Source organism: Enhydra lutris, unplaced genomic scaffold (assembly GCF_002288905.1).
Source record: "Enhydra lutris kenyoni isolate GAN:26980312 unplaced genomic scaffold, ASM228890v2 scaffoldscaffold30, whole genome shotgun sequence".
In the NCBI taxonomy this organism is placed as follows: Eukaryota; Metazoa; Chordata; class Mammalia; order Carnivora; family Mustelidae; genus Enhydra; species Enhydra lutris.
In genome coordinates this window covers 9,349,805-9,359,408 of record NW_019154114.1, presented here as the reverse complement: position 1 = coordinate 9,359,408, position 9,604 = coordinate 9,349,805, and positions in this window count along the sequence as shown.

Below are 9,604 nucleotides of genomic sequence, written 5' to 3'. Positions count from 1 at the left end.
TATATATATATATATATATATATATATATGTATATATATATATGAATGACAATATCAAATGATCTAACAGATACACAATTAGAATTCCAGAAAGAAAAAAAAAAGATAGGGAATTGGGTAGAATAAATATTTGAAGGGATAATAGCTAAGAATTTTCAAAAGTAATGGCATCTATCAAACTACAGATCAAACCACCAAGCAAGATAAATATCCAACTTCTGAAAACACAAAACAAAGAGAAAATCTTGAAAGCAGCCAAAGGGGGAAAAATTAATAAAAAGAAATACACATACAAATTATAATAGCCATCTTGTTAGAAACATGCAAGCTAGAAGACAGTAGAGTGACATTTTTTGAGAACTGGATGAGAGAGTGACATCAAGATGGAGGAGGAGGTGACTCCAGCCTCCATTTCACCCCTACACACACACACACACACACACACACACACACACACACACACACAATTAGATACTTATCCATGAACAAAAAATAGCTCTGGGAGAGTTCAGAAGTCCACCTAAGAAGCTTCACCAACAGAGTGTCTCTGTGGCGCAGTTGGTTAACCATCCAACTCTTAATTTTGGCTCAGGTCATGATCATAGGGTTGTGGGATCAAGACCTGCATCAGACTTCCTGTTCAGCAGGGAGTCTGCCTGAGATTCTCTCTCTCTCCTTCTCCGTCTGCCCTGCCCCAATAAACAATTAAATCTTTAAAAGAAGAAGAAGAAGAAGAAGAAGAAGAAGAAGAAGAAGAAGAAGAAGCAGCAGCAGCAGCAGCAGCAGAAGCAGCAGCAGCAGCAGCAGAAGCAGCAGCAGCAGCTTCAGCAACACAATAGAGCAAAAAACCTGAAAATAACCATACATAAAGGGTAGAAAGAAGTTTCATTTTGCCTGCATCATTCCATCCCCCAGGCTGGCACTGTTCTGTGCCAAGAGGGAACTCCCCCAGCCCAAGAGAGTTCCCCATGCTGGTCAAAGGAAAGCAGGGTGAGCAACAAGTTTCCCCAGCCTTTCAGAGCACTGTACAAAGAACCCACTTCAGTTTTACCCTCCCCAGAAACCAGCAAAGCTGAGACCTTTAGAAATGGCTAGGAACAATGAACAAGGGCAGGGGCTCCCAATATCACTCACAGTGTGATCAGCTGTGGTTCCTAGTGGCCTGCTCTGCAGAGGACCACAAAAATCTTCAGTGATAAGGACCTCAACAGCCCTTGCAGATGCTACAGACCCCAACCCTGGCTTTCTTCGCCAAGAATCTCATTACAGACCTCAGCAGACTGCTTCACAGAGGACCCCACCAGCTTTTTTTATTGCTGAGGAAGCCAACAGCTAGCACAGCCCCTGCGGACAGATGCCCTGCAGATTTTGCCATATTTTCACCCTGCAGGTTTTTAGGCTCACAGATATCAGCTACCTGAGTCCCTCCATACTCCCTCCGCACCAAAACCCAGGTCCACATTACCAGCATCATCTTCAACAGCTATGTGCATGCAAGATGCCAGCCCAGGGCCCCACAGCTGCTCCCCATCTGCATGTAGATAGTTAAGGCCCCCAGAATGGCTTGTAGACTCAGAGATGGCCCTGACTCCAGTCATTGCCTACACTGCCAGGGGGCCTGACATAGGAGCACCTAAATAGGTAAAGTAAATATTAACAGAGATAAAGGGAGAGATAGACAGCAATACAATAGCAGCAAAGGACTTCAATACTCTATTTTCATCAATGGATAGATTATCCACACAGAAAATCAGTAACAAAACACTGGCCTTAAAAAAACACATTAAATCACATGGACTTGATATATTATACAGATCACTGCATCCACAAACAACAAAAGACATGTTCTTCTCAAGCACACATGGAACATGTCCCAGGACAGATCATGTTAGGACACAAAACAAGTCTTAATAAATTTAAAGACCAAAAAAAGATCAAGCACCTTTTCCAATCCAGTGGTATGAAACTGGAAATTAATTATAAAAGGAAAACAGGAAAATTCCAAAATTGTGGAGATTAAACAACATGCTACTAGACAACCAATGGGTCAAAGAAGAAATCAAAAGGGAAATCAAAATACACCTTCAGACAAAGGGAAATGGAAATACAACATACCAAAACATGTGGAATACAGCAAAAGCAGTTCTTAGTTCACAGCAATAAATGCCTATCTCAAGTAACAAGAAAGATCTCAAATAAACCATTTACTCTTGAGCCTCAAGGAACGAGAAAAAGAATAAACAAAGCCCAAAATTAAAAGAAGGAAAGAAAAAATGAGATCAAAGTGGAAATAAATGAAGTAGACTAAAAGGATAACAGAAAAGATTAATGAAACTAAGAGTTTTTTTTCTTAAAAAATAAACTAATATGACAAAACTTTAGCTACACTAAGAAAAAAAGAGAAGGGGCTCAAATAAAATCAGAAATGAAAGAGGAGACATCACAACTGATACCACAGAAATAAAGGATCCTAAGAGACTATTATGAATACATACCAACAAATTAGACAGCCTAGAAGAAATGGATAAATTCCAGAAACATACAATCTACCAAGACCTAATCACGAAAAGAGAACATCTGAACAGATTACTAGTAAGAAGACTGAATCAGTAATAAAAAAACCACCAAAAAAACAAAAGTCCAGGACCAGACAGTAATTCACTGGTAATTCTACAAAATACTTAAAGAAGAATTAATACCAACTCTTGTCAAACTCCAAAAAAAACAGAAGAGGAAGGAACACTTCCAGACTCATTTCACAAGGCCAGCATTATTGTTACTATTGTCACTATTGATACCAGAAGCAGACAAGGATGACACAAGAAAACTACAGGCCAATATCTGTCATGAACATAGATGCAAAAATCCCCAATAAAATATGAGCATACCAAATTCAACAATACATGAAAAAAATCACACACTATGCAAATGGGATTTATTCCAGAGCTGCAAGGATGGTTCTACATCTGCAAGTCAATTAACATTTTACACTACATTGACAAAATGAGGGTAAAAATCACATGATCATCTCAATACATGTAGAAAAATATCTGACAAATTTCAACACTTACTTATAATCAAAACTCTCAACAAGTTGGGTAAAGAGAGAACATACCTCAACATAATAGCCATAAATGACAGCCACACAGCTAATGTCATATTCAGTGGTGAAAAACTATAATCTTTTCTCTAAGATCGAGAATAAGACAAGGTTGCCCACTCTCACCACTTTTGTTCAAAACAGTATCAGAAATCCTAGCCAGAGCACTTTGCAAGAGAAAGAAATAAAAGTCACCCATGGGGCACCTAGGTGACTCAGTCAGTTAAGCAACTGCCTTCAGCTCAGGTCATGATCCCAGGTTCCTGGGATCTGGCAGTGTTGGGCTCTCTGCTCAGTGGAGAGTCTGTTTCTCCCTCTCCCTCTGCCCTTCTTCCCACTCATGCTCTCTCTCTCTCTCTCTCTCTCTCTCTCTCAAGTAAATAGTGTTGTTTTTTTTTAAGTCATCCAAATTGGAAGGAAAGAAAACTGTCACTATTTGCAGTTGACATATTATAAACAGAAAATATTAGGACTACCAAAGAACTGTGAGAGCTAGTAAAAAAATTGAATAAAGTTGTAGGATACCAAATCAATATACAAAAATCTATTATGTTTCCATACACTAATAACAAACTAACACAAAAAAAATTAAGAAAACAATCCCATTTTCAACTGTGTCAAAAAATAAAATAAAATACCTAGGAATAAATTTAACCAAAGAGGTAAAAGACCTATACATTGAAAACTATAAGACAATGATGAAAGAATTAAAGAAGACACAAATAAATGGAAAGATATTCCATGTTCATGGATATGGAGAAAATAATTGCAAATGATATATTAGATAAGGGGTTAATATCCAAAGTACATAAAGAACTCATACAACTCGAGAGCAAAATAACAACAACCCAATTAAAAAATGGGCAGAGGATCTGAATAGACATTTTTCCAAAGACATAGAGATGGCAAATAGGTACATGAAAAGACACTTAACATTATTTATCATTGGGGAAATACAAGTCAAAACCACAATGAGATATAACCTCACACCTGTTAGAATGGCTATTACAAAAAAAATAAGAAATAAATGTTGGTGAGGAAGTGGAAAAGGAATGCTCATGCACTGTTGGTGGGAATGTAAATTGGTGCAGCCTCTATGTTTTACTCCACTGAAACAGTATGGAAGTTCTTCAAAACTATCATATGATCCAGCAATTCCACTTGAGTTTTTAATTTGAAAGAAACAAAAACGCTACCTCAAAAAGATGTCTTCACTCCCATGTTCATTGCAGCATTATTCACAATACCCAAAACATGGAAATAACCTAAGTGTCCACTGATGGGTGAATGAATAAAGACGATGAAATATTATTCAGCCATTTAAATGACCATTGTTGCCATTTGCAACAACGTGATAGACCTTAAGGGCTTTATGCTACGTGTAATAAGTCAGATGGAAAAAGATAAATACCATATGATCTCATTTATATGCATAATATTTTTAAAAATTTAAACAAGCTCATGAATACAGAGAACAGATTGGTGTTTGCCAGTGGCAGGGTTTTTTGGGTTTTTTTTTAAGATTTTTTATTTATGTATTTGAGAGAAAGAGACAGAGATAGAAAGAGCAGGAGCACATAGGAGAGGGAGCAAAATGAGGGGGCCCATCCCAGGACCCTGGGATCATGACCTGAGCTGAAGGCAGACGCTTAACTAGCTGATCCATCCAGGCACCCGAGAGGCAGGAGTTTCATGCAAATATAAATAAATACACACACACAAACACACACACACACACACATATAATATATATATACACACACAAAACATATATGATACATATATAATATATATTTAATAATACTGTGTTATAGTCAAAAATTACAAAGAAAGATCTTTCTTATAAGAAAAGTATTATAGGGACGCCTGGGTGGCTCAGTTGGTTAAGCAGCTGCCTTCGGCTCAGGTCATGATCCCGGTGTCCTGGGATCGAGTCCCACATCGGGCTCCTTGCTCACCGGGGAGCCTGCTTCTCCCTCTGCCTCTGCCTGCCATTCTGTCTGCCTGTGCTTGCTCTCTCTCCCTCTCTCTCTGACAAATAAATAAATAAAATCTTTAAAAAATAAATAAAAAAAATAAAAGTATTATAACTGTACAGTGATAAATGTTAAACTTATTGTGATGATCATTTCACAATATATATATATTGAACCATTATGTTATATACCTGAAACTAATATAATATTACATGTCAATTATATCTTAATTTTTAGAAATAAATCAAGGAGTTAGAAAAAAACAGTAAACCAAAATAGCTCATTCTCTGAAAACTAATCAACAAAACAGAAATTGTTAACTTGATTTCTAAAAGATAAGAAAGCACAAGCACACAAAAGAAACAAGGTCAAAATGGGATTTTTTTAAATCATGAGACTACTTTGTACAACTATATGAAATAAAAACATTTTAAATAATATATAGATGAAATAAACAATATTCTAAACAAGTGAAATATGTAAAAAAGAAAAACAGAAATAGAAAGTCATAAAAGAGCTCCTCTGACAAAAAGACAGTAGACTCAGCCAGTTTCACAAAGAAATCCACTAAACTTGTAAAGATCAGATTATGTAAACACTGCTTAAGCCATTTCAGAGCACTGAAAGAAACAACATCCAAATTATTTTTATAATGCAAATTTAACATCAATTCTAAAACCAGACAAATACTGCATTATAAAATAACTATAAGCCAATCTCATTTATTAATATTAATGCAAAAATTATAAATAAAATATTAGCAAACACAATCCAAAAATCCATCATGATCAAGTAGTGTTTATTCCAGAAATGTAAGAGGGGTTCAGTATTTGGAAATCCATTAATTAATCACTTTAATAGAACTACTTTTCTAAGTGCTGGAACAAACAATCCTAAAATTTGTAGGGAACCAGAAAAGAATCGGAATCGCCAAGGAAATGTTGAAAAAGAAAAACAAAGCTGGGGACATCACATTGCCTGATTTCAAGCTATATTACAGAGCTGTGATCACCAAGACAGCACAGTACTGGTACAAAAACAGATCAAGGAAACAGAATAGAGAGCCCAGCTATATATCTTCAACTCTATGGTCAAAGAATCTTCGACAAAGCCAGAAAAAATATCCAATGGAAAAAAGACAGTCTCTTCAATAAATGGTGCTGGAAAAATTGGATAGCCACATGCAGAAGAATGAAACTCAACCATTCTCTTACACCATACACAATATAAATACACAAAGATAAACTCTAAATGGATGAAAGACCTCAATGTGAGACAGGAATCCATCAAAATCTTTAAGGGGAGCATAGGCAGGAACCTCTCTGACATTGGCCACAGCAACATCTTTCAAGACATGTCTCCAAAGGCAACAAAGCAAAACTGAACTTTTGGGACTTCAAGATAAAAAGCTTCTGCACAGCAAATGGAAGAGTCAACAAAACAAAGAGGCAACCCACAGAATGGGAGAAGATATTTGCAAATGACACTACAGATAAAGGGCTGTTATCCAAGATCTATAAAGAATTTCTCAAACTCAACACCCAAAAAACAATCAAGTCAAAAAATGGGCAGAAGACATGCACAGACACTTCTCCAAAGACATACAAATGGCTAATGGACACATGAAAAAAGGTTCAACATCATTAGTCATCAGGGAAATTCAAATCAAAACCACACTGAGATATCACCTTACACCAGTTAGAATGGTAATAATTGACAAGGCAAGAAACAACAAATGTTGGAGAGGTTGTGGAAAAAGGGGAACCCTCTTACACTGTAAGTGGGAATGCAAGCATGTGCAGCCACTTTGGAAAACAATGTGGAGATTCCTCAAAAAATTAAAAACAGAGCTACCCTATGACCCAGTAATTGCACTACTGGGTATTTACCCCAAAGATACTGATGTAGCGAAAAGAAGAGCTACATGCACCCCAATGTTCATAGCAGCAGTGTTCACAATAGCCAAACTGTGGAAGGAGCCTAGATGCCCTTCAACAGGTGAAGGGATAAAGATGTGGTCCATATACACAATGGAATATTACTCAGCCATCAGAAAGGATGAATACCCACCATTTGCAATGACATGGATGGAACCAGAGAATATTCTGAGTGAAATAAGTCAAGCAGAGAAAGTAAATTATCATATGGTGTCACTTATATGTGGAACATAAGGAATAGCATGGAGGGCATTAGGAAAAGGAAGGGAAAACTGAAGGGGGTCGGGGGAATCAGAGGGGAAGACGAACCATGAGAGACTGTGGACTCTGGGAAACAAACTGAGGGTTTCAGAGAGGAGGGGTAGGGGGTGGGTGAGCCCAGTGATGGGTAGTAAGGAGGGCATGTATTGCATGGAGCACTTGCATGGGTGTTATATGCAAACAATGAATCACAGAACACTATGTCAAAAACTATTGATGTACTATATGATGACTAACATAATAAAATTTTTTTAAAAAGAACTAAAGAGAAAAATATACTCATCTCCACAGATTTTAGCAATGGAAAAACTGAACATTTATATTTTTTAAAAGCCTCAAAAATAGGAATAACTCATGGATGTAAATAACATTAAAATAAACTTTAAATAATTTTTTAAAAATAAATACATTTTTAAAAATTAGCAGCTGATACAATGGGAATAGACTAGGATAGCAGTTCTCAAACTATGGTCTGTGGATCCAAACCAAAACATTATGTATTTCCGCTTTATACTATGACGATCCAAAAGCAGTGGTGGGCAAAACTGCTGGTGCCTTAGCACAAATCAAGGTAGGGGCACTAAACTCCTCTAAGTTGTCACTGCATTCTTCAATGCACATATTCGTGGCAGTGGAAAAAAAGCGATTTTTTAACTTAAGAATATCCTGAAGTAGTAAAAATAGTCCAACTTATTAAATTTTGACTCTTGAGCAAATGCCTTAAATATTCTAGGTGAAGAAATGGAAGTACATATAAAGCATTTCTGCTGCATACCAAAGTAGGATGGCTGTCCCCAGGAAAAGCATTTGTGCAACTGAGTTGCAAACTGAAATTTTGTATTTTTCATGGAACATCGTATTTACTTGGAAGAACAACTGGGAGACAAACTATAGCTATTATGTAGTTGGTAATTATAGTTTGTAGTTATAGACTTGGATATTCGACAGATATTTCCTTAATAATTAATAAGGTGAGCTCTCACTTCAAGGAAAACTGACAAAATTGTCACTTAGAGAGAATTCAAGCATTCAAACAAAAGTCAAAATTTTAGAAAATGTTTGTTCACCACCCCGAGTTCGACAGCTTCTCAATACTTTGATGTTTTTTCTGTTAAGATCAGCAGTGAGTTATTTCGCTCAGCACAATACCCTCTAGTTCCATCCACATCGTCGCAGATGGCAAGATTTCATTTCTTTTGATGGCTGCATAGAATTCCATTGTATATATATATTTATATATATATACACCACATCTTCTTTATCCATTCATCTGTTGATGGACATCTAGGTTCTTTCCATACTTTGGCTATTGTGGACATTGCTGCTATAAACATTTGGGTGCACGTGCACCTTCAGATCACTACATTTATATCTTTAGGGTAAATACCCAGTAGTGCGATTGCTATGATCTCCTTGATATGAGGAAGCTGAGAGGCAATGTGGGGGGTTTGGGGTGTAGGAAAGGAATAAATGAAACAAGATGGGATAAGAGACCCATAAGAGACTCTTAATCTCACAAAACATACTGAGGGTTGCCGGCGGCGGGGGGGGAGGATGGTGAGGTTATGGACATTGGGGAAGGTATGTGCCATGATGAGTGCTGTTAAGTGTGTAAACCTGGCGATTCACAGACCTGTACCCCTGGGGCTAATAATACATTACATGTTAATAAAAAAAATTAAAAAGAATTTTTTTAAATAAGCACAAATGAAAAATAAAAAAAAAAAAGATCAGCAGTGAGTTTAAAAATGTGGGGGTTTTTTGGTACCATATAAATCAAATATGTCAAAAACATTTGCAAGATCTGCATAACTCAAAGAACTCATCTTCCAAATGATGAATTTGTGGGGTTACAAAACCACATATGAATAAGCAATCCCTTCAAAGTACAAGACAGACCAATAGATTTTAACAGAGTACAAAAGTCTCATTAATATAGTTTAAGATTCTTCTTTGCAATCAACTTTATCACCTTTCAAGTTTTGGAAAAGCATCAAAGAACATCCATAATTATCCAAAAAGGTTATTAAAATACTCCTTCCTTTTCCAACTACCCATTGGGAGTCCAGATTTTCTTAAGTACTTCAACTAAAACAATGCAGTACAAACAGACTAAATGTAAAATGGATATGAGAATCTGTCTTCTACTCTAATACAAAAAAGATCTACAAAAATGTAAACACTTCTATGTTTCTAAGTTTTGTTTTGAAAGTTATTTTTTGTAAAATATGTTTATGTTAACACAATACTTTTATCACTGTTATTTCTCAATTGATGAAACTTAAAATGTTTATGAGGTTTAGCTTCTGACATGGAACATCTCAAGAGAT